The following is a 26,869-nucleotide window of genomic DNA, read 5'->3' as shown; positions in this document are numbered from 1 at the left end:
AATCAAATAATAATAATATCTTGGGACAATATCGCACACGGCTATCTCATCCCAAATTAAGCTTGTACAAAGCTTGTGTTGTTGTTATGAACTTATGCTTGAAACCAGACAACTGATATACTACATATACTACTTTTCTTTTGTAAATACATACTTATATAGATAATTACACCCAGACTCAGGACAAACAGACATGTTCATCCACACGAATGTCTGTCCTGGGTGGGAATCGAACCCACAACCTTCGGCGTGAAAGGCAGGTATCTTACCAACCACGCCAACCGGCCCGTCAACATACCTAAATACTGTGATAAAATTGCATATTTGTAAAAAATATTATGTACTATATTTAATACACGTGCTATACAATATCCGACTTGGCCTCTAAGCCCCTTTTTTCATTCATCATCGGGGATGACCTGTTTTGTCACATCCACATTTTGAAGTGTTTTAAGACAGTGAGGACGTGTAGCACGAAAGCCGGACTTTGCCATTAAAACGAAACGTATGGCATAAATAACAAATAAATTATACAGATGGGACAGACGGGAACTAGCTCACTGACTATTTAAAGCGGAACACAATGCTGCTGATAGGCGGTTAGAATAATTGAGTAGTGGTGGCAGTCAGTAGTACCTAGGCACACAGGCATGCGAAAAAATCTACCAGCAAGTAAAAACCTGCCTGCCTAGCTTTGTCTTAATAATATTAAGGCATTATAAACCAAAATTAAAAGAATATAAACATCTAGATTATAACATTTAAAGTTATATTTATTATTAATAACTGACTTCAAAATAAATATAATTTTTAAATCCTAAGTAGTCATTAAGTTATCTTATCATAGTGCCTTTCTTTGCACGGAACCACTCGTCAGGTGACTCATATTATTTTCAAACTTTTTGTTATCAATAAAAATATGTACTTACATTAATGTTCTAGTTAAATTCAAAGCTCGATCATAAATACAAACAGTCTGTATTATTTGCGTATATACGTTGACGGGAACGCGGTAATAAAAGTGTTTTGATACATAAAAATGTCATTATGGGGCTGCAAAAGATAACGTTACGTAAAAGGTTATGTATATAGAATTACTTGGGTATTATGTATTTATATATATTTACTAGAGCCTACTCCCGGCCTCGCTCGCATCATCATTCAGAATAGCTAAATACCTTTCTTCAAAAAATTAAGGATTTTCATCGCTTTAATCCACTACCTTAAATGTAACCTACATTTCCAAATATCCCGGATTTGTACCCGGCTATGACACGTCTTACCGTTTTGTTTGGGTAGGGACCAAACGGGCAGGAGGCACTCCTAGTGAAAAGTGATAACCTCCGCCTATTGACATCTGCAACACTCGAGGACTAACAGGTGTGCTGCCGGCATTTGAGGAATGAAAAGTGCAGTGCAATACAGTTTTTATCTATCTATATATCTGTCTAAATTATTAAAACTGCAAACGCAGTGAGGTAAATGTACGTCGCCGCACACAGCACGGAGTAGTTTGTTCAGCAATTTTTATTTTAGCCGAAAACCGGAGCTTTAACGGCACGCGCCTACGTCGAAAAATCTAAAAAAAACCAACCCCTTTGTGACAGGTGGAAAATGCTAACATTGCTTTAAAACTACCCGCGGTTTGCTCGTTTACCTGTTTTTACGTTTTCCGAGAAATATTTGAAATATTATACTTTAAATATGGTGTTTTTGGTAAACAGGCTTATTAGCTTATGAAGTTGCAGATCCCGAGGTACGGTGTTCAAACACCAGGTTCAAATGCCGTGAAATAATCAGTATCAGTCCGCTATACGTGAGTGTAACAACAGAGTATTTCTGCATACGCTTGAGTACAATAGTATCTTGCGCAGTTTGCTAGTTCCCCTTCTGAGTGACTGATGTGGCTACCATCATGAAGAACAACCATGTGGTTGCCCTTCACGATACTGATGTCATACTGGCTCAAGAACGACGAGCTTATAGTCAATTATCCTTATCATTTGATTTACCATCGCAAGCTTTTGGTTCGCTCGTCGATCAGGTCCTTTATTGTTGTATTAGTATTTTTCCCGCCTTACATAATAATAAAAAAAACATTTTATTTATTTTCTTATAGAATATAATGTCATATTCAGCATTCAATTTATATTAAAATACGTATTAACAATAAGAGGGTTACGCCCGCGGTATCGGCGTAGGTAGATAGACAAAGGGTATCTAATAAGCCTTGCTTAAGAAAAAATAAAAATGACGTCTATTATCTAAAATGATTTTTAAGAATACAATTAATTAGTTAATACAATAATTTCTATTGCTTTTTTATTATTTGAAAAAGAACATGTTTTTTTTTATATTCGGTAATACCGGGTTCGAGGGTATAATAACAGGGAATATTTTATTACGTATTTAATATATACAAAATAATAATTCTCTTACAACAAACTGAAATTATAAGTCGCAAGTTAATGTTTCTCTATTCTCAAATTCCATTCACTCCAGAATGAATTCCTCGTAGGTACAAATACCTAATCTAAGTATCTTACTTTAACCCTTCACATAAACCTTCCAATGTAACTTGAATCGTTCTATAAACTCTAAGGTATCCACAAAATAGACCCATATCAATATCAATAAGGTATTACATAAAATTCTATTGTTGTTGTCTTGTTTTGATCCAGCATATTGCGTGAAATCACGCGTTCTCAAGCTATAAGTAAAACTATATATTATATTGCAACAGGGGAGTACTTTATAAAATTAAAAAAACATACATAATATTTTGGCTTTCGTTAATATCGTCAACGCAAAATAAAGATTTATCTGTAAAAGTTATTTGTTATTTATGCCATACGTTTCGTTTTAATAGCAAAGTCCGGCTTTCGTGCTACACGTCCTCACTGTCTTAAAACACTTCAAAATGTGGATGAAACAAAACAGGTCATCCCCGATTATGAATGAAAAAAGGGGCTTAGAGGCCAAGTCGGATATTGTATAGCACGTGTATTAAATATAGTATATAATATTTTTTACAAATATGCAATTTCATCATAGTATTTAGATATTTTGATTTGATGAAAGAAATAATGATCAGGTTATATTGTTAAGATAAAATGTTGAAGATTAGTGTGTATATGAAGGTATTTTTTATATCCAGACCCCAGACTAAATTATAAAACTAAAAGCTTTATTATATAAAAAGTGTTGCTATATATAGTCTGACTCGAATATAAGCTTTACTAAACTCATATGTTTATATAGTGAACCGATTATATATTTTCAACTAATAACGTAAGCCGAAGAGATTCGACGGTGAAGAGAAAAACACATAAAATATTCAGGACAAAAAATGAACCCTGTTCGGCCATGTTGTTCGCTTTTATAGTTACCGTAAGTACCCGAATCGGGTAATAACATAAGCACGGAATATTTCTTGAAGGTATTAGTAAGAATTACGTCATCCAGGCCTCGTCAGCCACAATATTATTCATACTCTACTAAATTTTAACTCATAGTTTTGCGTCATTAATATTATGTATATGACTATAATTTTAATTAATTTAAATAATTTAATGTTTTGGAATTTCAAAATAAAAATGTCATGATTTTCTGAAAATGAATACTTTATTTTTATAATAATTTAAAAGAAAATGAGCTTTTGGTGAAAGAACTTAAGTTAGAGAAATTTAATTTGGAAAAAAAATTGCTTACATTTTATACTATTTTATAATATTGTAATGAAATATATATGTACCGTACCGTACCGTAACAGCCTGTGAATGTCCCACTGCTGGGCTAAAGGCCTCCTCTCCTCTTTTTGAGGAGAAGGTATAAATATATATGTAAAACAATGAAATAATATCTATCATTGCATTGTATGTGCAAAAAGTATATTTTAATTTTTATATAAGCATTGTAGCTCAAAAGCTCTTAAATACGATGGCTGAGTTCTACAATCGACTTCCTGAGCGCTTACGTAGCAATTAGTGGATTTATAACCAATCAAGACACGAGTTGACTTTGCTCGATCAAGCGCTGTAGATTTAGCGGTTACAGCGATGTGCATCAATAAACTCTGAATCGAATTAAAACAACACGAAACCGATCCAATATCAGTACTATTTATCTTCCCCATTTGTTGTTTCGATTTCAGAGAGACAGAGTTTAATGAGTTTATTTTTATTTTGTTGGCTATTTGGTTGATTATAATTCAATATCAAACCACGTGAACTAAATTCGAATAAGTATATATTTGCAAATGTATTTTTTTTTTAATTTTATATTAAGTGTTTTCTCACTTCAATTTTTGTAACTGTTATTATTAATAGGAAAATATATTACGCTTCCTGATGCAATGTTTAGTGGACTATTACCCTCATAGTCTGTTAACGACTTGTTTTTCGGAAACCACAGGAAACTTTTCCGCAAATAAAAACATATTTTTTTACACTTGTAAGAGGGACGCTAAAGAAATCTTTAGTCCTTGAAATAACCATGTACTGAACATTAAACCGAGATGGCCCTGTGGTAAGAACGCGTGAATCTTAACCGATGAACGTGGGTTCAAACCCGGGCAAGCACCACTGAATTTTCATGTGCTTAATTTGTGATTATAATTCATCTCGTGCTTTACGGTGAAGGAAAACATCGTGAGGAAACCTGCATGTGTCTAATTTCACTGAAGTTCTGCCACATGTGAATTCTACCAACCCGCATTGGAGCAGCGTGGTGGAATAAGCTCCAAACCTTCTGCTCAAAAAGAGGAGAGGAGGCCTTTAGCCCAGCAGTGGGACATTCACAGGCTGTTACGGAACATTAAACGTTATGTTATTTTATGATTTCTTGGCTTTTCTTCAAGGATTTACACACAAATGAACATAATTAGTTAAATGAAACTATTTAACTCAATCAAAATAATAGAGATAACCAAAGGAACGAACGGGTCGATGGATATTTAAAAGTTTAAATAAAAAAATAAAACGTTTTTACTATATTATTTTTTTAATTCAAAAGGAATGGGAGACGTTCAAACCCAGCACGCCGATGGTACGTGACAACCACTCATAGACATTAGCACGGTAAGAAATGTTAATTATTCCTTACATCGTCCATGCGCGTAATAATGATAATAATAATAAAATCCTGGGACATTTTTCACACATGGCCATCTGATCCCAAATTAAGCTTGTACAAAGTTTGTACTATGGAAACCGGACAACTGATATACTACATATACTATTTTTCTTTTGTAAATACATACTTATATAGATAATTAAACCCAGACTCAGGACAAACAGACATGTTCATGCACACAAATATCTGCCCCAGGTGGGAAACGAACCCAGAACCTTCAGCGTGAAAAGCAAGCATCCACCAACCACGCCAACCAGCTCGTCATGTGTTCGACCTTAGTTAAATATCTTGGGTCTGTAATTACACTGGCTCAGTCACACTTCGAATGGAAACACTGCAACACATCGTATTACTGATTAACGTCATCTGTTCCGACATATACGATGAGATATAAATTTTTAATAACGCCTATATATTATTCGAGCCAAAACGAGGTACTTGCCTCGGGCGGCAATTTAAGGGGGCGCCAAAACGTTTGAAAAAAACTTGATTGACTAAAGCGTTTTCATCCGAAGCCAGTCGAGAGTATACCAGTCACATCCAGTTTACTGAATAAAATATGTAATAGAAATGGAAAATATATAATCCAACGGTTGTATCTCAAAAAAAAATCTATGTTATGAGTTTTTATTTAACTAAGTCGATTCGTATCCAATTTTACGACTGAATTTTTAACAACATCCACTCAACCGATTGAGTTGAAATTTTGCACACGAGTTAGGTGTTGGTATAATAGAAATAATGCATAAATAAAACCTTTTTTATTAAATTCTAGAGGCTACATTCCGAAACGGTAGTAGCTTAATCTGGTAAAATATTGATTGAAATGTTCTTGTTATAAATATTGTGTTATTTTTTTTTCTTATTTTTATTAACTTTATACACAAATAGACAAATAGAAAGGGATAATCCGAATATAATACAATATGTTATACATTACACATTCATTCATAAACATAATTATAATAAGATAAGGTAATTATATTTCATTAAGCAATTAGTGTTCCAATTTAATATCAAAGTACTCGGTAACAATTACGGCAATTCATTGTTGTATGAAGAGAACGCATTCATTATCCCCGCTCAATTTGCTTTCATTTATTTTATAGGAAACAATTAATCAAGAGAAGTATTTCTTTAAAGAGAATAATAATTATCTGCATTTATATTGAAACGTACGTTATTATATTTTTGTTCTAAAGTAAGTACAGTAACAGCCTGTTAGTGTCCCACTGTTGGGCTAAGGCCTCCTCTCCCTTTTGGGGAGAAGATTTGGAGCTTATTCCACCACGCTACTCCAACGCGGGTTGGTAGAATACACATGTGGCAGAATTTCAATGAAATTAGGCACATGCAGGTTTCCTCACGATGTTTTCCTTCACCGTTAAGCACGAGATGAATTATAATCACAATTTAGCACATAAAAATTCAGTGGTGCTTGCCCGGGTTTGAATCCACGATCATCGGTTAAGATTCACGCGTTCTAACCACTAGGCCATCTCGGCTCTCTCAGCAGAAACTTATCTTTTTTCCGTAGCTACCGGAGGGTCCGTAGCTACTAAGTGAGCCGGTGAAGGCAGGGAGCCGGTCTGCATCCCCGCCATCAGATATGTTGAAGCGTAATAAAGCAATCATATATGGTTGTTCTAAAGAAGTTTTATAAATTATTACTAATAATACGTTGCGAGTTATAAATTTTTGGATTCAAATTTCCGAATCCTTTAAATAAAATGAGAGAGCTAACAATAAATGTACAAAGTTTTAGATGAACCGAACGATGCGTATAGAATACGTACAAAAAAATTATTATGTTAATAAGATTTACATAATCGAAAAATATTATACTGTATTTAAGTAGTAGGCTCTTATTGAATCGTCATGTTAATTATACTGAATTTATAGTTAAATAAATAATGTTAAGTTCTGAACGCAGAAGCTAACGAAAAGAAACTGCAAGAAACTTCAGAGTAACAGCCTGTGAATCTCCCACTGCTGGGCTAAGGCCTCCTCTCCCTTTTTGAGGAAAAGGTATGGAGCTTCTTCCACTACGCTGCTCCCATGCGGGGTGGTGGAATACACATGTGGCAGTATTTCAATGAAATTAGACACATGCAGGTTTCATTCACCGTATAGCACGAGATGAATTATAATCACAAATTAAGCACATGAAAATTCAGTGCTGCTTGCCCTGGTTTGAACCCACGATCATCGGTTAAGATTCACGCGTTCATACCACTGGGCCATCTCGGCTCTCTCAGCAGAAACTTACAACTTACTTTACTGTATTAAATACAAATTTCATTGTATATAGTTGATTATGTAGTCGCATTGAACTATATACAATTAAGTTCGTGTGTCCCGTATGGATTTCAACGAATGCAAACTCCGGCTCGGATTATTAATACTTCCGAGAAGAACTTCAATTAATAGACATCGTACAGACACATGATTTAATATAATAATGCGGTAAAGGTTGTATGTTTTTTTTTTCTATTTGAACACGTTATTCGTTTCGAGATCAGCGCGATCACTACCAATCGGATTTGATCAAAATATTTTCGCATATGCTTGCCTAATTCTTGAGGAAGGTTTATAAGGCTAATTAACATCACAGTCACCCACACGTGGGATCGGAAAAGTTTGACAAGGGAGAAACCGCGCGGAGAAACTAGTGAAAATTATTCTCTCTCAACAATTAGTAGAGCGGAATCAATATTACTAATAATAATTAAATTTTGGAGTTAAAATCAAAACTAGGGTTTAATTACAACTAACGCGATCGATATCAGAATTATTCATCCTTTAATCTTAATTAAGTTTGGATCAGATATCGTATGTGGATAGGGTTTTGAATATCAATTAATAACAATAATTATAACACAAAGTAATTAATATTATATCATCGTATGGCTCAGTGGGTACAAAATGTAAATTATAATCGAAAATAGCAGCTTTAATCCGAGCTCCCGTTGACTTAATAACTACAAAAAATATCTTTGCGCAGATGAAACTCTTGGACCTTGGATATTACAAAAACATTTCTAAAACATAAAACACACAAGATCTTGTCATTGTCTTACAGCCAGTAAAGGGTTGTTGGTTCATTTGTCGTCCACTCTACTAGCGTTCCTACCACAATTCCACGCGGTCACGATTTATACAGTATGCAATAATATATAATCATTTAAATATTTTTATACTAATTTTAATTAAGTTGATATAACGACAGTTCGTTGCAATGTTTTTATTTTATAAACTTATTCTTAAATTCAAGATAGATAATACTATATAGTGTCTCCAACATGATGACGCTATTCCCATATATAACCACCATAAAAATATTGTTACATTGTCCATATTTGCATTATGAGCTGTCGATTTAAATTTGTAAGTACGTAATAAAAATATAATTTATTCAAGTGGGCCTTTACAAATACTCTTGAATCGTAATTTTCAGGATTTTATTAATGTAAACCTACCACCACTTTTTTCTGAATGTAGATTCTACCGAGAAACCGTGAAGAAATGCAGTAGTTACTCTTTTCCAGCATTTCAATCACAAAGCTGTGTCAATCAGACCTTAATGTTAATAATTCTTATATAAATAAATAAAACTTCAGTTATTGTTACTTTTATTTATAGAAAACGCCATGCGGCAGGGAAAATTAAATTTAAATAAGCTCTAACACTTCCACAGCTCGTATTTCTATTTTTGTCGTATATTTTTGTTCATCTTATAATGTCAAGGTCAGGTGTAGGCGACCAGTCTCATTTAAATGAACTTCTTACCTATGCTAGGGTCCGCATTGTTTGTTTGTTTGAGCATACCTTATGAAAATCATTCTTGAGATTTTAATGAATCTGAACAATGGACTTACGACCTTTTTTATAAACGTTGCTTAGCGAATGTTTAGTTAAATATTAATTTATCTCTTTCTGTTATAAATGATTTGAATTTGTAAATTGATAATCGCTAAATTGCTGAGCTTAATTTGCGTTTATAATTCATCTCATCCTCAGTGAGAAAGAAAAAAAACCACGAGGATACATGAGTTGGATAACATTATGAGTATATCGCATCAACCGTGAAACAGCTGAATTATGTTCCTTAAAGGAGAAGGCTTTCGCTTAGCAGTGGAACCTTTACAGGATATACTGTTTCTGTATTTTACCTTCGGACTTGTTAAAAAACTCATGTTTCCATTTCCAATATTTTAACGGAAAAATTCATGTCCACCCTCCCCGCCGTACAGCGTCGATATATCAGTCAATGTAATTAATCTGCCCGCAACATACGTTACCTGACCGCGTCACACTTGATTTATGACGTTACGACGCACGAACAATAAATAACCTCTCTTATATATTTGTTCAAGTATATACTACGAAATTCGTCCCGATTGTCTTGCTACAGCTGCGCATCATCGGGTTCCGGGATACCAAATCGGCGAAAAACGATTGCTTTGTTTTTTGTCAATAAATTCGTAGTAACAGCCTGAAGCTCGAAAGTAACCGCACCCCGGAGAAACCTTGTATCATAATATACCAGTTGCTCCCGTATTCGTTACGAACAGTCATCATGGTCGAAATTATCAGGAGTGATATGTTTTGCGAATTCGGACTGCCCCTTATGAGGTTTGAGACTACATTTCTCGTTCAAGTTGGAATGCTTTAAATGTTAATGACAAAATCAACATCTGAAATATATAATATTGAACTATTTGTAGATCCGCGTCAAATATATATAAGAAACAGTTAAAATAGATTACATAAAACTTATTTAAAGTCATTCATATCTACCCTTTTAACCGATTAGCGTCAACGTCAATTGGAATTTAAAAATGTTTATAAACATTGACATACCGGTTAGGCAATGCAAGCTATAATAATATTATTATTCAATCATATGATTCTTATATACTGGATTAAAAGTAAATTCCGTTTCTAATAAAATATGATGTGAAGCATCTATCGGCGCGCTTTGAGGGTAAAGACTGACTCTTATGCTGCCTTGCCTTCTACCCTTCGCCAAACTACTACCGTGCGTGTCTTTTTAATCCATATTAATTTTTAATTAAAATTATTTCAATAAATATCAATTTTGATATTTCACATATTCTGACGTGCGTCATTATTGTAGCATTTATTGTAGCATTATTTGAAATACTAAATTGTACATCATATGATAAAATAAATCGACACTAGTACAGCTGTACAGCGGTACGACCTGATAAAGTTACGAGTCTAAATTAGAATCATCTCTTGCACCCAAATCTCAAATGTATTGCGGTCGGGTCCGACCCGTCTGAGCTCCTCCAGGGACTGTGGTTTCGACGTCAGAGTCAATTATATTAGTTCTAGAAGGTCTACAAATTGCAGTAGTTTACGTCGTGAATTTACTCTAAATAATAATAATGAAACCTGTGATAGCGAGATGGCTAAGTGGTTACAACAAGTGCATCTTAAACGAAGATTTCGGGTTCAAATTTTTTTTTTTTTATAGAATAGGAAGGCGGACGAGCATATGGGCCACCTGATGGTAAGTGGTCACCAAACGCCCTTAGACATTGGCATTGTAAGAAATGTCAACCATCGCTTACATATCCAATGCGCCACCAACCTTGGGAACTAAGATTTTATGTCCCTTGTGCCTGTAATTACACTGGCTCACTCACCCTTCAAACCGGAACACAACAATATCAAGTATTGCTGTTTTGCGGTAGAATATCTGATGAGTGGGTGGTACCTACCCAGACGAGCTTGCACAAAGCCCTACCACCAGTAATCGCATAATAGGACAATTTACAGATAAAAAAATACTGGATATAAAAGAGATGTCGGTACAGTTAGCAATACTAGTAATTGTTAATACATGAACATGTACATATCTATCTTCTTACATATAAATATATAATATTTATTGGTTTTAGTCTTAAAAGTTCTTCTGATAAACTGCTCTGGCTGTGCCTTTCATAACTTCTGACATATTAAAAACAAATAAAAACAAAAGACTAAAGAGGCGACGAAACACACACTTTTCTTGATACAAAAAAGACTTTGCAAACTTTCGTCCCTTATTTTACCCTCTTACGGTATGAACTTCGAAAAAGACTGTTACTGCTGAACTAAATTACTAACTTATAAACAGAATCCTAAACACCAAATATAACATTTCTTACTTTAATTGAGACCAAAATCCGTGGCCTGTCGTCACTATTTAACTAAGAGGATTATTTTTTTTAATCCTTTCTCTGTGCAAATATTCTTGTTTCTACATCAACTAGTTTCGGCTAAGCGTAGTCAGTGAGTGTTTAGTAATTTTAACTTATTATACCAAAATCCAATTGACGTGGTGCTGTCTGTATAATTAATAATTTTTTTTATACATAAGTTTTAGTCATATTTCATCATTTTGTGAATTAGCCGTAATACACAGATTTTTTACAGGTCAGGTACTAAGACAGTGTTACGTAAGACCTATTATGAATGTTGCATATCATGTAATATATTATATAATAATTAATTATTAAACATCAGAACATTTTTTTATAGTATCAAAAAAGTTGCATCTGAATAGCTAGTAAAAAAATGCAGAATAACAATAAAAAAACTAATGTTGAGCGAAATTGGTTTGCGAGATTGCTTTTCAAATGTCATGCGATACGGTCGCGTGTCATTTGAAGAGTAATCCACAATATTTACAATTGTATCGTAAATTGAATACAAATGGAATCGCTTTATTTTTTGTTAGATATTTTAGAATTTTATTTTAAATTTTATCTCTGTGTTATTTGATTTGCTCACGTGATCAAGTTTATATTTACTTAACTTATATTATTAAAGTTTTTGACACGTTTGTACGACGACGACGACGTAGCCACGTTACCTTTGCTTACATACAAACGCAAAGACACAGAGCATGCTATGAAAAGAGCTGTGCTTCGTGTTCGATACGTGACCTAATCATATTTTATTATGTAATGCAAAGTGACTACAACCGTCCACCATGGACACCTATATCACCAGCCCTTGCAGATGCGTTGCATCATTCATATAGATGAAATCCATAGACGAACGAAGGTTCACATATCTTGTCTTAAACAGCTAAATTTTAGTTAAATATCACGTTCATTATCAATTTAATATGTCACGTTGAACGCAAATCGACTTTTTTTCTCATCGCGCTTATATATAAGAAAGTTTATAATATATATAGTGCATTGTTTAAATTACACTGCCCCCACATCGTAATTCAAAGTTTTAGTAATTCATAGTATACCTGGTGGTCTTCCCTATTGGTAATTGAGCTTTCTCTCTTTATTTAATTAATTTCAAATGTTACTGCAAATTACCTGAAAAAAGAAAAAATACATTCAATTAATATTACTTCATTGTACATATGCGTATTTTATAGACGATAAAAGAAATTGGAGTCAATATTCGTTGATTTTTATACAGGATTTAAAAATTTAAATGTATATGATTGGTTGATGAAAAAGAGTAATTACAAAGTTTCTTGGTAGAATCTACGTGCTGCACTGGTAGTAGCTTTACAAAGATTCGACCCGTGAAACGTGTTTGTAAGAGCCTACTTGAATTAAGTAGATTTTCATTAAGGATCGACGGCTTGACGTGCTTTCCGAGGCAGAACTTTTTACAGCGCTATAACTTTTTATCGGCCCGACCGAGGGTTTTAACCCTAGACCTTGTTTACTTGATTCTCCCTTGATCTTATTCCACCACCAAGAAGCAGTACATACTATTATTTTATTCCAGTTTGAAGGGTGAGTGAGCCAGTGTAAGACATAAGGGATTAATTAATATTTCTAACAACGCCAATGTCTATGGGCGGTGCTTACCACTTACCATTACGTGTTCCACTAGCCAGTCTGCCTACCTATTACAATCTAAAACCTTGAGATCTGTGCCCATATACGCTAGTCCAACAACCATAACACAACGACCACAAACATACATCGAAACACCAACGTTCGTACGCGATCCTTTAAGCGCGTTCACTTATATCATTAACAATATTGTCAAGAAGCCAGTAACGCTGACAGTGATACACGGCGTTCTTTTAATTAAACTTTGCTAGAAAAAACAAATTTGATTGGAGCTATTTGTTTGAATAAAATACTCAGTGTATTAAATCGCCAACTATTCTTCGCCAAATATTATATTTCTTCGTTGACTTACGTATATAGAAAAACACATTCTAGATATTAACTTGTAAGATTGCAAATATTGAGATCATCAAGGGTCATCATCATTGATGGTTCAAGGTTCGGACAGTATAGTGTTTTTAAGATTTTTTAACTAGGAATTATTAATAGACCAAAGTTTGAAATACGTTAAATGTTTATACGATAGTATCTTGTTAAACACGGAAAGCTGTCATCCATGCGTCTGAGCTCTTGTTCTGTGTTGTCGTTTCCGATTGTCCTCCAGATTCTGAAAGTGCGACGGAATGCATCTTTGTTGCACACTTGTGCACTATAATATCTCGTATTTGGCTAGACAATATTCATTTCTGGTCGAGAAGTGGGCGGTATTGGTCATGAGGATTTGACATGAGGACACAATCTTTATCGTATAATTTTTGTTAAAAATAACAAAAAGAAACATTATTATATATGGAATAAATAAAAATACAAAACATACAGGAATTCTTTTTTGATATTTTTATTCGTTTTACTAAGAATGTTATAAAAGTTTTACAGTAAAAAACATTTTCTTTGTAACCGTTTCTCTGGAACGGTATACTATCGTAGTTTTTATGAAAGAGCAAACATTTTTAATCTTTTGAATATTTCCAAAGAAAAATTCTTTGCACATAACTGTTAGAAAATATTTCAAATTCTTAACCTTTTATAGAAATACATTTATACGTCCGTTTTAACCAACTTTGAGAAAAAAGCCGTTATTAATGGCATCTTTTATTTGTAAAAACGATGTAAACGATTATTATTGAATAATTTTTAGAAATCTACCACTGATGGGCGACAAGGATGGAAAAATTATGTAAGCGGTGCTCTCTGGTTTGATCAGCACCGTAAATAAACCTATTCTCATTGTATATACATAATTCTCAATGGGTTCCATTCAATGACAAGTGGATAACTTTGTTTGATGAATTACTAAGGTACTCTGAGAATAACAATATAATATCGATATTCTACATTGACAAAACTCTAGTAATAATAATTATTCATTATTATGCACATTTAAGTTGAAATAATAACAATATTACTGTCGATAAATTTAATGATGTTTTATGTTTATTATCTCTTTGTTCTTGTAATTAATTTTTTTTATTATCTAGTCAGTATAAGTGGCATCGTTGTCCTAATTAGATGTAACTAAAATAAATGATGTAGCACTTACCAGTATTTATTCAAAAACATAAAATTATAACCACAAATTAAGCACATGAAATTTTCACCCCACAAATTCCACGATCATCGGAGATAATCAATGATCGGGTCAAGATTCACGCATTCTTACCACTGGGCCATCCCGGGCAAGCACCACTGAGTTACCACTGCTTAATTTGTGATTATAATTCATCTCGTGCTATACGGTGAAGGAAAACATCGTGAGGAAACCTGCATGTGTCTAATTTCACTGAAATTCTGTCACATGTATATTCTACCAACCCGCATTGGAGCAGCGTGGTGGAATAAGCTCCAAACCTTCTCCTCAAAAAGAGGAGAGGAGGCCTTTAGCCCAGCAGTGGGACATTCACAGGCTGTTACGTACGTTACGTATGCAAGTTAAAATGATACATTATATGTATATATATTTTATTGATCAAAGTAACACCTTACTGCCATGATATTTTAATTTATTTTGGCTGGCAACTGTTGTGTCATTTCGTTTCGATCCATCGATCAACTAACTTATTTTGTAGTATAGTTTACGTAGCGTGCGTAGTCTAGTCAGGTTGGCGGTAGAGTCGGAGTGACACGGTAGCATGCGAAAGCGATCCCGTGGCGCTCCTCGTTAAGACGGAAAGGGTACCGCTGGTTTTTTAGCGGGTATTCCGATGTTCGGGGCGCACTCGGCGCCTTGGACACCAGCGAGTCCCACATACCCCCCCCCCCCACTGTTCCGGTGGGGGAAAATCGGAATTCGTTTTTCCAGCGTTAAAAAAAAAGGTTGGTGGTAGAATATGTGGTGATCAAACAGCGATAGGTTCAATGAGCCAGTGTAGTTACACACAAGACAAAAGGGATATAGCATCTTAGTTCCCAAGGTTAGTGGCAGAAATGGTAAAAACAAACAAATATAAAATTCATTAAGAACACGAATTTAAATTCCACAAAGTCTTAAGATATTATTTCCAAGGATTTTATTTGAGAGCAAACTCCGATGCCTCCACTTCCATACATTAGCGAAACGTTAAATAAGATGAAAAGTACAAAACCCAGGCCTCAAGTCTATCTGCACACAATTCAATCTATAGAGCATTATTGAATCAATGCTTAGCCATTCGAATTTGCACTTTGACATTATTGAATAAAGTTTAAATTCAATTGGCGCTGTCAGCCTGTTTCAAGCGATATTGAACTCTATAGTAAATAATCTGTTCCGGGATTCGAGGATCGAGTTTTTTTATTTGGAATTTGGTTCATTTTGATGCTCTCAAGTGAGATTGTTTAAGTCTACGGTTTCTGAGATATGTAAATATTTTAACATCTTTTAAAACATGCAGATAAATTCTCGGCACGCGAGTTTTTTTTGAGATTTTACTTTAAAGTCGAACTGGATTGCAACGTATTTCAATGTAACGTTTTAGTAAAACCATTATCAGGCATACATATTTCAACATTGTTACGTGTGAGTTACATGTAATTTCATGGAATACTATTGAAATTAAACAAATAAAAATACAAAGTTCAAAATAATATTAATAAAATGAATAATGAATGTTCTGTAAGAATAACTGGTGGTAGGGCTTTGTTCAAGCTCGTCTGGGTTAACTACTCGTCTAGGTACCACCCACTCATCAAATATTATACCGCAAAACAGCAGTACTTGATATTATATATGCTCATCCGCCTTCCTATTCTATAATTTAAAAAAAAAGCATTTGTTTCATTTTATAAATTCAATTAATAAACTCATATAAACGTATAATTTTAATAAAAATAAATGTAATACTAACTACTGTCAATATTATATTTAATCATATTAATTCTATTGGTAATGAACACCTGTCTTCTGAAAATTAATTAAAAAAATTATCATAACAGTAATGTATCATAAATGTCCCTCAACTGGGAAAATGTCTTTTAAAAAGAATGCTTGGACTTTGTTTGGCTTCTTCCACCACTCTATTTCAAAGCAGATGGGTGGGTATACATGAGAAAGATTGATTGCATTTACATTTTTGAAACCAACTTCAAGATATTATAAAAACGCACACTGTACTAACACTGTTGACGTGCTTCTATTTGCTACAACATACTTACAACAATTTCTATTATAAATAGTGGTATTACACCAGTATTTGTTCTGAAAGATAAACTGAAAAGCAGCCACAAGCTGAGCTCATTCCTTTTCGCTATTGTGCCTCAAATTAAGTTTAAGTCTTATATAAGACTTTCTGTTCTTACAATTATATTTGGCATTTTTAGCGATTAAAACAATACAAGAACCGAGATGGCTGAGTGGTTAGAACCTTTGCATTTACTGGTGGTAGGGCTTTGTGCAAGCTCGTCTGGGTAGGTACCACCCACTCATCAGATATTCTACCGCAAAACAGCAGTACTTGATATTGTCGGTTCCGGTTTGAAGGGTGAGTGAGCCAGTGTAATTACAGGCTCAAGGGACATAAAATCTTAGTTCCCAAGGTTGGTGGCGCATTGGCTATAAGCGATGGTTGACATTTCTTACAATGCCAATGTCTAAGGGCGTTTGGTGGCCACTTACCATCAGATAGCATATATGCTTATCCGCGTTCCTATTCTATAAAAAAAACCTATGAATGCGCGATCAAGATCAGAAAAGCGCCACTACATATTTAAAGTAAATAATTGTTTATTCATTTCGTGTTCGGCGGTTAAGGAAATCTGCGTAACCAATCCGCGATGGTGCAGCGTGATGGAAAAACCTTTTCCGCATGCAGAGAGGCCTTTACAGACTCTTACTTTACTTTTTAACATTTCTTTAATTATTATTATTAACATAATTATACATAACACAAAAGATAGAGAAATCTTTGTTTCCAAACCATTCTTTTGATACAAGTAGTTTTTCCAATTCAGACATTAGAAGTACTATTAAGTATTATGATTTTATATTATTTATCTTATAATATATATCAATAATTAGAATGTGTGTGATATAAGCACTTCTGAATTTTTATGTTACAGAATAAATTTTAATGCAAAGCTTCCAACGGCTCGGGGCCGGCAAGCTACTTATCAATTGAAATACATCTATATACATATAAATACTAATATTATAAGTGGTAAAGATTGTGAGGTTGTAGGGGGTAATCTCTGGATCTACTGAACCGATTTTGAAAATTCTTTTACCAGTAGAAAGCCACATTATCATATCATAGGCTATATATTAAAATGAAAGAATTTTATTAATGTTCGGCCAACGCGACTTTTGGCAGTCAGGATATAAATCATAGCACTCAGTACTAACCACAATCATAATTTCATCAAGTAAAAATGTTTACCGTCCAACGAAGTGGGCACGGGTCAGCTAGTATTCAATATTTCAATTCAGGAAAATGCAATATAAGTAATACTTTTAAATAAGAGACAATAAGCGATCACACACAAAAAACGAAAAGAAACGAAGAATGCAGATGCAAATTCGGGCACGTACGACTGAGTTTTCATGTGCTCAATTTGTGCTTAATTATCACGTGCTCGGTGGTGATGGAAAATGCCGTAACGAAACATGCATGTGTCGGGTTAATTAGGTCGACTTGGATATTTCGTCGTAAATTTAGCACCAAACTGTCTCCTCAAAGGAAGCCTTTGCCCAGCGGTGGGACAATCAGAAACATTCGAGTTAATCATTATTAACACTTCAGACAAACCCTTACAATAGCACTATTCTAAGTTTATTTTCCTTGTATTTTATGTAATGGAAGCGTGAACAAACGGAAGCTAGTAAACGTTATTAGATTTAGGTTTCGTTGTAGACTGCAGTCTATCTAGACTCCCCGGGAGTCTAATCGTGTTTAGGAAGATGTACTGTCTCGAACTGAACCAGAATTTATAAACTATCGTTTATTCTAGTTTTATCTTAGTTGTTTTATACAAATACTATTTCGTTTGAGAATTGTTTTGTAAATATGTTTTTACGACTTTGTAGTATATTATCATAATGGTGATTATTAATAAAAATATCTGACCCACCTGTAATCAAATTATATCTGTCTCATTATTATATGAAAATAGTTTAAGTACATAAATGCAGATGTATTTCTCAAACATAGTGCACTGTGAAGGGACAGTTCCTAAGATGATGAAATGATCCCTCTGGGTGCGAAAGGTGGAGGACCATCATGTCCAGGAGTAGACTACGATAGGCTGTAATAAAAAATTGTGCGTTTACCTATATTTAAAAAGCGACAGATTAATTTATGTCTAACGTTCCCTTCTTCTTCTAAATCTATAATAGGTTCTTTTCATATTCACACTTTTAATGAACTATTGCTTGCTTTACTTTTATTAAATATTGCTTACAATCTCGGAACAAATATTTATGTTTAAAAAAATCTATATTTCTTAAGTCCTTTATAAGAAATAAATTTCTTCAATCCGAATATTCTTGTAGTTTGTCACGATGAATGTTCAATCTGACATGATGACAGTAATAGTGACAGCCTGTGAATGTCCCACGGCTGAGCTAAGGCTTCCACTTACTTTTTGAGGAGAAGGTTTGGAGCTTATTCCACCACGCTGTTCCAATGCGGGTTGGTGGAATGCACATGTGGCAGAATTTCAGTGAAATTAGACGCATGCAGGTTTCCTCATGATGTTTTCCTTCACCGTCAAACACAATGAATTAAAAACAGAAATTAAGCACATGAAAATTCAGTGGTGCTTGCCCGGGTTTGAACCCACGATCATCGGTTAAGATTCACGCGTTCTTACCACTAGGTTCTTACCTCTAATTAATTAGTACTAAAATATTTTTATACATAATATATTAATAAATTTGAATTCATCAAATAGTCGACACCACACCCGTTCATTATGTCAAAGTTCATGTTAGTACAAATCCAAGTAGGTAACCAAAATGAAATGGCCTTTAACGAAATCGGCTCACTTAGTCTAAAGGGACACTTCTAATTGGTCATATTTCTTGCAAGTGGGTTAGCCCTCAAGGGACGGGTAATGGGAGAATTCGTTCACTAACGACGTAAGGTTTAATGTTCATTGGATGAAATATATCTGTCTCGCTCTTTTGCCGACATGTACCGTATGTTTTATCTCACTTAATTAATTGTCTTTGCTATTCAAAAGAAGGATGTTTTACAATTATTTGGGGCTAATTAATCTCATCTGGATTGCTGGAGACATATGTAGCAAAACTTTTCCTTTACAGCTGGATACTATTAATTTAAATTATGTCAATGTACATTATAAAAAACTAACAGTTCGAAAATGTTCCACTGCTAGGCTAAGTTCTCGTCCTCATTTTTGAAGAGCTAATTCAATCACGCTGCTACAATGCGTATTTGTGGATATATAGTTGGCAAATTTAACTCTGATTCATGCAAGTTTCCTTACGATGTTTATCTTCACCGGATGAGATGAATTATTAACACGAAGTAAGCAGATAAGAATCATGGGATAATGTAGGGTACATTACCTCGGTGTTCCCTCAGTATATACAATATGTTATTTTAGCGCGGCTTAGACAAGCATTTTCAATATTTTCTGAAAAGCAGCGACTTGACTGTGCCTCTGGCATTGCTAACACTCATAGGCGATGGTGACCACTTACCGCCTTGTAGCCCGATCGTCTGCCTCGAAAGGCAAAATAAGCAAGTAAAACTGGTGGTCCTTTCCGATGAAAATCAACAAAGTTTTTATCATTGTCAAATATAAGACAAACCAAGCCACTTACTTACTCGAGGGATTTACTAGCGGCCATTTTGTAATTATACTATCCACCGCCTCTTTCATCAGATCAAGTCGATGGTACCAAATTATTGTTAAGTCATTCGTATCATTATCAGTCATTATATACTCATATCGTCTAGATAGACTACATTAAAACAAGAATACATGTTAGTTTTCATACTTACAAAGAAGGGAAAATAAGCGAAGAATTAATTACATTACTGTTGATAAGCCTGAGATATCTTGAGGGACAGCGGTCTTCGAGATATCAGTAACACTACCGCTAAACACCAATTTGTTGCATTGCTGTGTTTTTGTTTCCATCGTGAGTAAGCTAGTTTAACATTGGCGCGGGACCTTATATTTTAGAGCCTGTAATTGGTAGCGTATTTTCAGCTTTACGTTTGATATATACTTCGTGAGCGGAGCACAGCACGAGAGGGGCCGCGGATGCGTTATATCAACACGATCCCGCAGCCGCTTTGATCCGTGCAGAGGACGGCCATCGCAGTGGTTTTAGTGGGTAAGAATCCCACATAATCTGGTACCCATGGAAGACGGGTATAAAAAATGATTAATACTTCGTACAATATATTTTCTAGATAAAATGAAACAAAGATAGCTTGCTATTGCCTAAGCCTGCCTGCGCTAAGTGATTTCTTTGTCCACGTTAGCTAAACCTTAATAAGCGTAAAAAGCTCATGAAGCGCTTTCGAAAATTCGTTTGGTATCGTCTTTATATACTAATAGCACTTAAATTGCTATACGAAAATGCAACACATAAAATTAGAATGAAAGTTGGGGCATACACTTGCATAACCTTCAAGGCATACCATCTTTAAGACAAGGTATGCCACACTCGCCGACACACTGCCAACCTCTACAAAATTGCTTCTGAGTGACTTGTGGATCAAAAAGCCGAAGCCACCTTGGGATGGTTGATGTCCTTCTCGGAAGTAGAGTAAGTGACCGGCATTCAGTGTCATCGTGTCCTCGCCCTATCTTCGGATTTCTGATAGACCTACTATATCCCTGTTAATACGACTTAACTCTACTTCAAATACTGTCAGATGTTCGTCCAGCCGCAGAGAGCGTCCATTATACGTGGCTAGAAACAGTCGCCGTTTGTGGTACCCTACCGTAGCCCGTTGATTCTTAGCACGGGGGGTGCTAATCGCACCATTACCATGGCCGGTACAGTGGTCAGGAATAGTGCGATTACCGGGAATTGGGGACCGTGAATTTGTGTCGTCGCTCATAGGGGGCCTTAGTCACCAGGCTTGGCAGGCGGGTTGGTGACCGCAGTGGCTGAAAATCTTTTACTAATAGCGCTGCTGCCCGCTATCAGGATTTTCATTTTCAAAGTTTACTAAACTTAAACATATATACCAATATTTATTTATATATATATATCAAATTAAAATTTAATTCAATTTAATTGTCATACATTTTTATTGTTTTCATAATATTTTATTCATTAATGATTAGATAATGTAATTAATGTTACATTTTGGTCACTCAGTTGATACAAAATTAATAATGACCATGCTGTAATTACCTATAATTAAAAGCGCAATTAATCTTGTTTAGTCTAATTTATATATTGTTTGTTGTATTATTGTAACATTTGTTGGTCGGTATTAAATAAATAAATAAATAGTATTTAAGCTAGCTTCTATCAAATAAATGCAGCAAAGAATTTTGTAAAACGTCTTACATACAAAATAAATAAAAACAAGCAATGGGATAGGCTAAGAAAGAGCTTTAAATTCATTCTGCATGCTAAAACAAACCTTTCAGACAACAATAGCTACGAAACCAACAGCACGAAATCCAATAACCTCGGCTATTCCAATTTCAATTCAACTCGACATACGTTAAGATTCAATTTTGAACAGCGTAGATTATTTTTTGTTTGTATCAATGTTCTGCGGACGCTACTATGATTTGTATTTTTAGATGCATAAGGGTTATTCTTGTGTGTATTCTGTATCAATATGATGGATAGTGAATTCAGCGGCTTTTGAAATGTTTCAAAAGGTCATAACGCGAGGTAGGTATTATGTAAGCTTGTTAGTTTGTTTGTGTTACTTTTCGTCCGTGTCATCGTTTAAAAGGGTTACATGTTTATGCGAGGGATATTCGAATTTCAGAAGTTTTTACACCAAACAATCGATATTAACGTTATTTTATGAATTTACGGTTATGTAAAATAGACAGAACAGCGAGTGAATAGCGACCACGTCAGCTATTCTCAACGAAGCAAACCAAATGCTCGCCAAATGGATAAAAAAACATATAAATACATTACAATTTATCTCGTCAACCATTCTATTCTTATAGCTTATTGAACAAACACATTTGCACATACATATGATAAAAGATATTTATTTAATTTGACCAGAAACAATTGCATCGTACAAAAGGCGGTCTTAACGCTAGGAAGTCTGTGCCATTCAACATTTTTGATGAGCAAATATGCACGATGGCAGAAAATTATCAATTATAATCATTTGTCATCAAAAGTGATATAAATCTCATATATGGATAATTTACGTTTAAAAAATATTTAAAAGAATTATTTTGCATTTTGGATGACATTTTGAGCATATTATAATATTTCGTAGTTACTATATTTTATTGGACAAGATATTTATATATTTTTATTATTATTATCGCAGTATGTTGTCTGGGTCACTTCGAGCTTGCGCAACGCGCAGCCAACAATGAGATTGTAAATGATATCAACTCCCCGTGTGCACATAATAACACAATTTAAACCACGAAACACGGCGATATCTAGTATTTATATTTGAATGCTTAGTTTTTAATTGGCTGCATTAACTCTTCCCTGTCTCGTATTTCTGCGTCTACTCTCCGGTCGTGCCAGAAGACCGTCCAATCGGTGACCATAGTAGTATATATGAAAGGTATTGTTTAATGGAATAGTCAGTTTTATGAAGTCTGTTAAGGTCAGCTATTCTGAATGAAGAAACTCTAAATTTGCAGCAAAACACGACAGTCAAATGAAATAAGGTCTAAGCCTTTTCCTCATAAAGATAGGATGCCAACAGTGAGATACTGACAAGCTGTCTATATGGTTATGGTGTGAAAAAGAAGAGCTTGAAGGAATGCTGATATTACTTCATAATAAATTCTTAATCAACATATTTTCATTAACGTAAAAAACGCGCGTATAAAATGATAAAATATGCATTCAATAATTTTTCTCAGAGTTTGTTCAACACCTGACGCGGAGTGGATTGGATTTTGTTGTGCAACTTCCTCTGGGGTTCTGCGAAGATGATTTATATTTTAAATTACTTTTTGTCCTTTTCATCGTTCGCTGTCCCGTTTAAATGGGACACGGAGAGTGATAAGAATAGAAGTCACTTTATTTAAAAAATAGCGCATCGCCCGCGGCTTCGCCCGCGTCTTAATCGCAAGTCCAGTTAAACGGTATAAAAAGGCCAAAATATGTCATATATCATACTTTAGCTGTGATAAAGCGTAAAGAAGTAACAAAAATTCACAACACTCCTGTCGTATTTATGATATTAGTGCGATTATTATTATTCTAGTAATTGAAGAAAAATGGATATAACTGTTTAATTGTAATGCCTCATTATATACTATATTAGGTGTTGTATTTGCATCCGCTAGTTCAACAATATCTTTGTTAGTCATATACCTAAGTCAACTAATAAAACCTATTAATAATCAGAATGTAATAAAAAACAAATCTATGCTCTGTTATCATCTCTGTAATCTTGTTAACAATTGAAATATAATGAAATATCTTATTATTATTCATACTAAAACTCTGATTTAATTCCTCCTCGATATTTAAGATTATGAATTTAACCTTTAAGTTACACAATTCTAAACATTTCAATTTTGTTAGAATTTTCTAAATTGTTTTCATTTACGCTGTCGCCGTTTTGAAATTCCATCACGCCGGTCACGGAGCGAAATATTGGAGTTACGTGATCGTGTCGACTGTTCCGAGATTTTATATTTTTAAAATATCCGAACATCGTTAACAACTGTTTTTTCATTTGTTAATTTTAGAAATGTTTCATGTTTTTGTTTAATTCATTTAGTGCTCGACGGTAAAGGTAAACATCGCGAGGGAGTCTGCTTGTGTGGGGTGAAAATGTATCATTCGTGTATTTAATATTATAATACCAACTCGTAATGGAGCAGCGTGGTGGAATAATCTAACCTTTTCGCTTAATTTTTTTTCCAGTTTCCCTTTATTAAGGTAAGGCTAAGTTCAAATTGAGCAACGATTTTTTGAAAATTAAAACTTTGGAACTGCCATTGCAACTTTCCTATCAAGCATCAATACTTTTAAGTTATGGTAGCTTCAACTATATTTCTTCCTATTTATATACAAAATTATATTTAAACGAAACTACGTTTGTTTCAGAAAAAAAAGATCTCTCACGGTTAACATTTTGATCGAGTAACTGAACACTATATAAAAAGACAGATTACAATACATTTATCCGCAAGATAATGTCCAAAGTCCAAGCCACAGATATCAAAACAAGATCACAAAAAGGTCTCAAGGATCATAAAAAATGAATATCTCCATAACCCGGATACCACCCGCATAAATCTTTGCAGAAATATCGACCTGGTGTGTATCACGTCAGACCATCAAGCGTTCATTCGGGATTTCCTGAGTGCTCCAAAACGGGTAAGCCTCATAAAATCCTTTTGAAACCTTTGAAATATTTTTTGTGGGCTTCTTGAGCTTATAAACGACCTTTGATAAGACTTGGTTTTATACCAATATTAATTAGTGCAAGCGAAGAGAGGAACTTCTCGACATTAATATAGCTTTAAAGCCCTTTTAATCCTCTAATATTTTTGATTCTTTAGGTAATTTTAGCTCCGACTTCTTTTTTGTTTTTTATAATAGCTAGTTCGTATACATTAATTTAATTCTCAGTAGTAGGTCGGATTTTTGAAGGTAGCAGTTCTTAGTGCTGTTGATTATGAACAATGAATTAGTTTATATGATGCAATTAAAACATTTTTATTGTATCACTTATTTAAAATGAATTTTTATTTTCAAATGACAATCGCCATGTAAAACTATTAATTTCAATCATTGTATTAATTACACACAAGCCTACTCAAGTGTAAAGGAGCATGCATTTTCCCAAGCAGCGGGGCAGTTACAATGTTATTTTAAAAATATTCAAGTTTTCCAGAAAAAGAAAGATTTAGTATATTTTTTAATTATAAACTTAGTTTGTAATTTTGTGTATTAATAAGAATTAATAAGAATTAAAGTAAAAAAAGAATTAATTTAATTATTCTATATTTCGATGATGATGATTATTTAAAAGTAGAGTCGGCTAGTACAGACGTGGTAATTATTATCAACAGAACAATTACGCCCGACAACAGCCCTAGGGGTCAGCATCAGTCCTGTAACTTCTACGTCGCTAGGCAACCCTATACCGATCAGCTATTAATGGTAATCATCCGTTCGTTCAAAACTATTCCGCTATTTACTCAACTGGAACAAATAGCCAAATTTTGGATTTGTTCGTAAGATTGTTACCTTGTCGTTTGACTTAAAGCATAGTAAACGTATATTACACTGAGGTTTATCAAGTTGCTGAAACTTTGCAAGTTATTTTCAAGTTTAAGTTATCCTTGACGCATATTGAGATTATATAGTAGAAACAATTTGTAACTACTATAATTAATCGAATTAAGTACAAACTTGAGATTACGCTATTATACCAGAAGGCCTAAAAACCTTAAGCTGAAGCAAAAATTAACAGAATGATCTTCAAAATATTCGCTATACAAATACAATTTTAATTGTATCGAAAAATACCTTAAAGATATTTATTATAGTTGTTAAAGTCAACATAGCTGGATTCTCAAGCAACCACACCAAGATAAAGTTGATGTTGGCTTCGTGAAATCTTAAGTGAAACCCAAATATAATTGTATGTAGCTGGTAATCAGGGCTTGGGGATATAAAACATATGAATAGATTCAAGAAATCAAAACTCCGATAGAAGAGAACTGAGTTTATCAACATGAGAAGATATGCTACAAATGGCATAGCAGCTTGTACGGTTACTTAGAATAGAAGTTCCAGCGCGATCACATGACCCGATAGATTAAGAAATCATTAAGAAGAAGGCGTATCTACATGCTTGATTGCTTCTTCGTCGTGTCACTCTTGTCAGAGCGGTCGTGGTCACCATGAAGTATTATAAATTATTCGGCGCAGATGTTATTCGCCTCACGAGCCTGCGCCATATGTCCCTGTCAGTGGTAAGCCTCGTGCATTCATGCATAGGACCGCCAACAGTTGTTTTTATTTGGTCGGTCCATCGCATGGGCGTCCTTCCACGTGGTCTGATGCCATCCATCTTGCCTTGAATAACAGGAAGGCGTTCAATGGAGTCATTTCCTTGCCGGGAGACGTGTCCAAAAAATGTTAATATGCGCTTTCGAACCAGCGCCGAAAGACGCTGTTTGATGCCGAGTTCTTGAAGAATGGAGATATTGGTGCGAAATTCGGTCCACGAAACTCTTAACATTCGTCTCCAGCACCACATCTCCAGAGCATCGATCTTCTTTTTTTCGACCTG

At 34.4% G+C, this 26,869-nt stretch overlaps 2 protein-coding genes across 2 annotated transcripts in view; both read right to left on the bottom strand.

Moving 5' to 3' along the window:
* LOC126778314 (complexin) overlaps positions 1 to 26,869 on the bottom strand; it is a 297,079-nt gene that overhangs the window by 126,186 nt on the left and 144,024 nt on the right. The window lies entirely within an intron of this gene.
* Positions 1 to 26,869, bottom strand: part of LOC126778031 (uncharacterized) — a 179,606-nt gene that overhangs the window by 19,874 nt on the left and 132,863 nt on the right. The gene's annotated exons all lie outside the window — the stretch shown is intronic.

This window comes from Nymphalis io, chromosome 25 (assembly GCF_905147045.1).
Source record: "Nymphalis io chromosome 25, ilAglIoxx1.1, whole genome shotgun sequence".
Classification (NCBI taxonomy): domain Eukaryota; kingdom Metazoa; phylum Arthropoda; class Insecta; order Lepidoptera; family Nymphalidae; genus Nymphalis; species Nymphalis io.
Note: the sequence above shows the minus strand (reverse complement) of the source record. Positions and strands in the feature narration are given on the sequence as shown.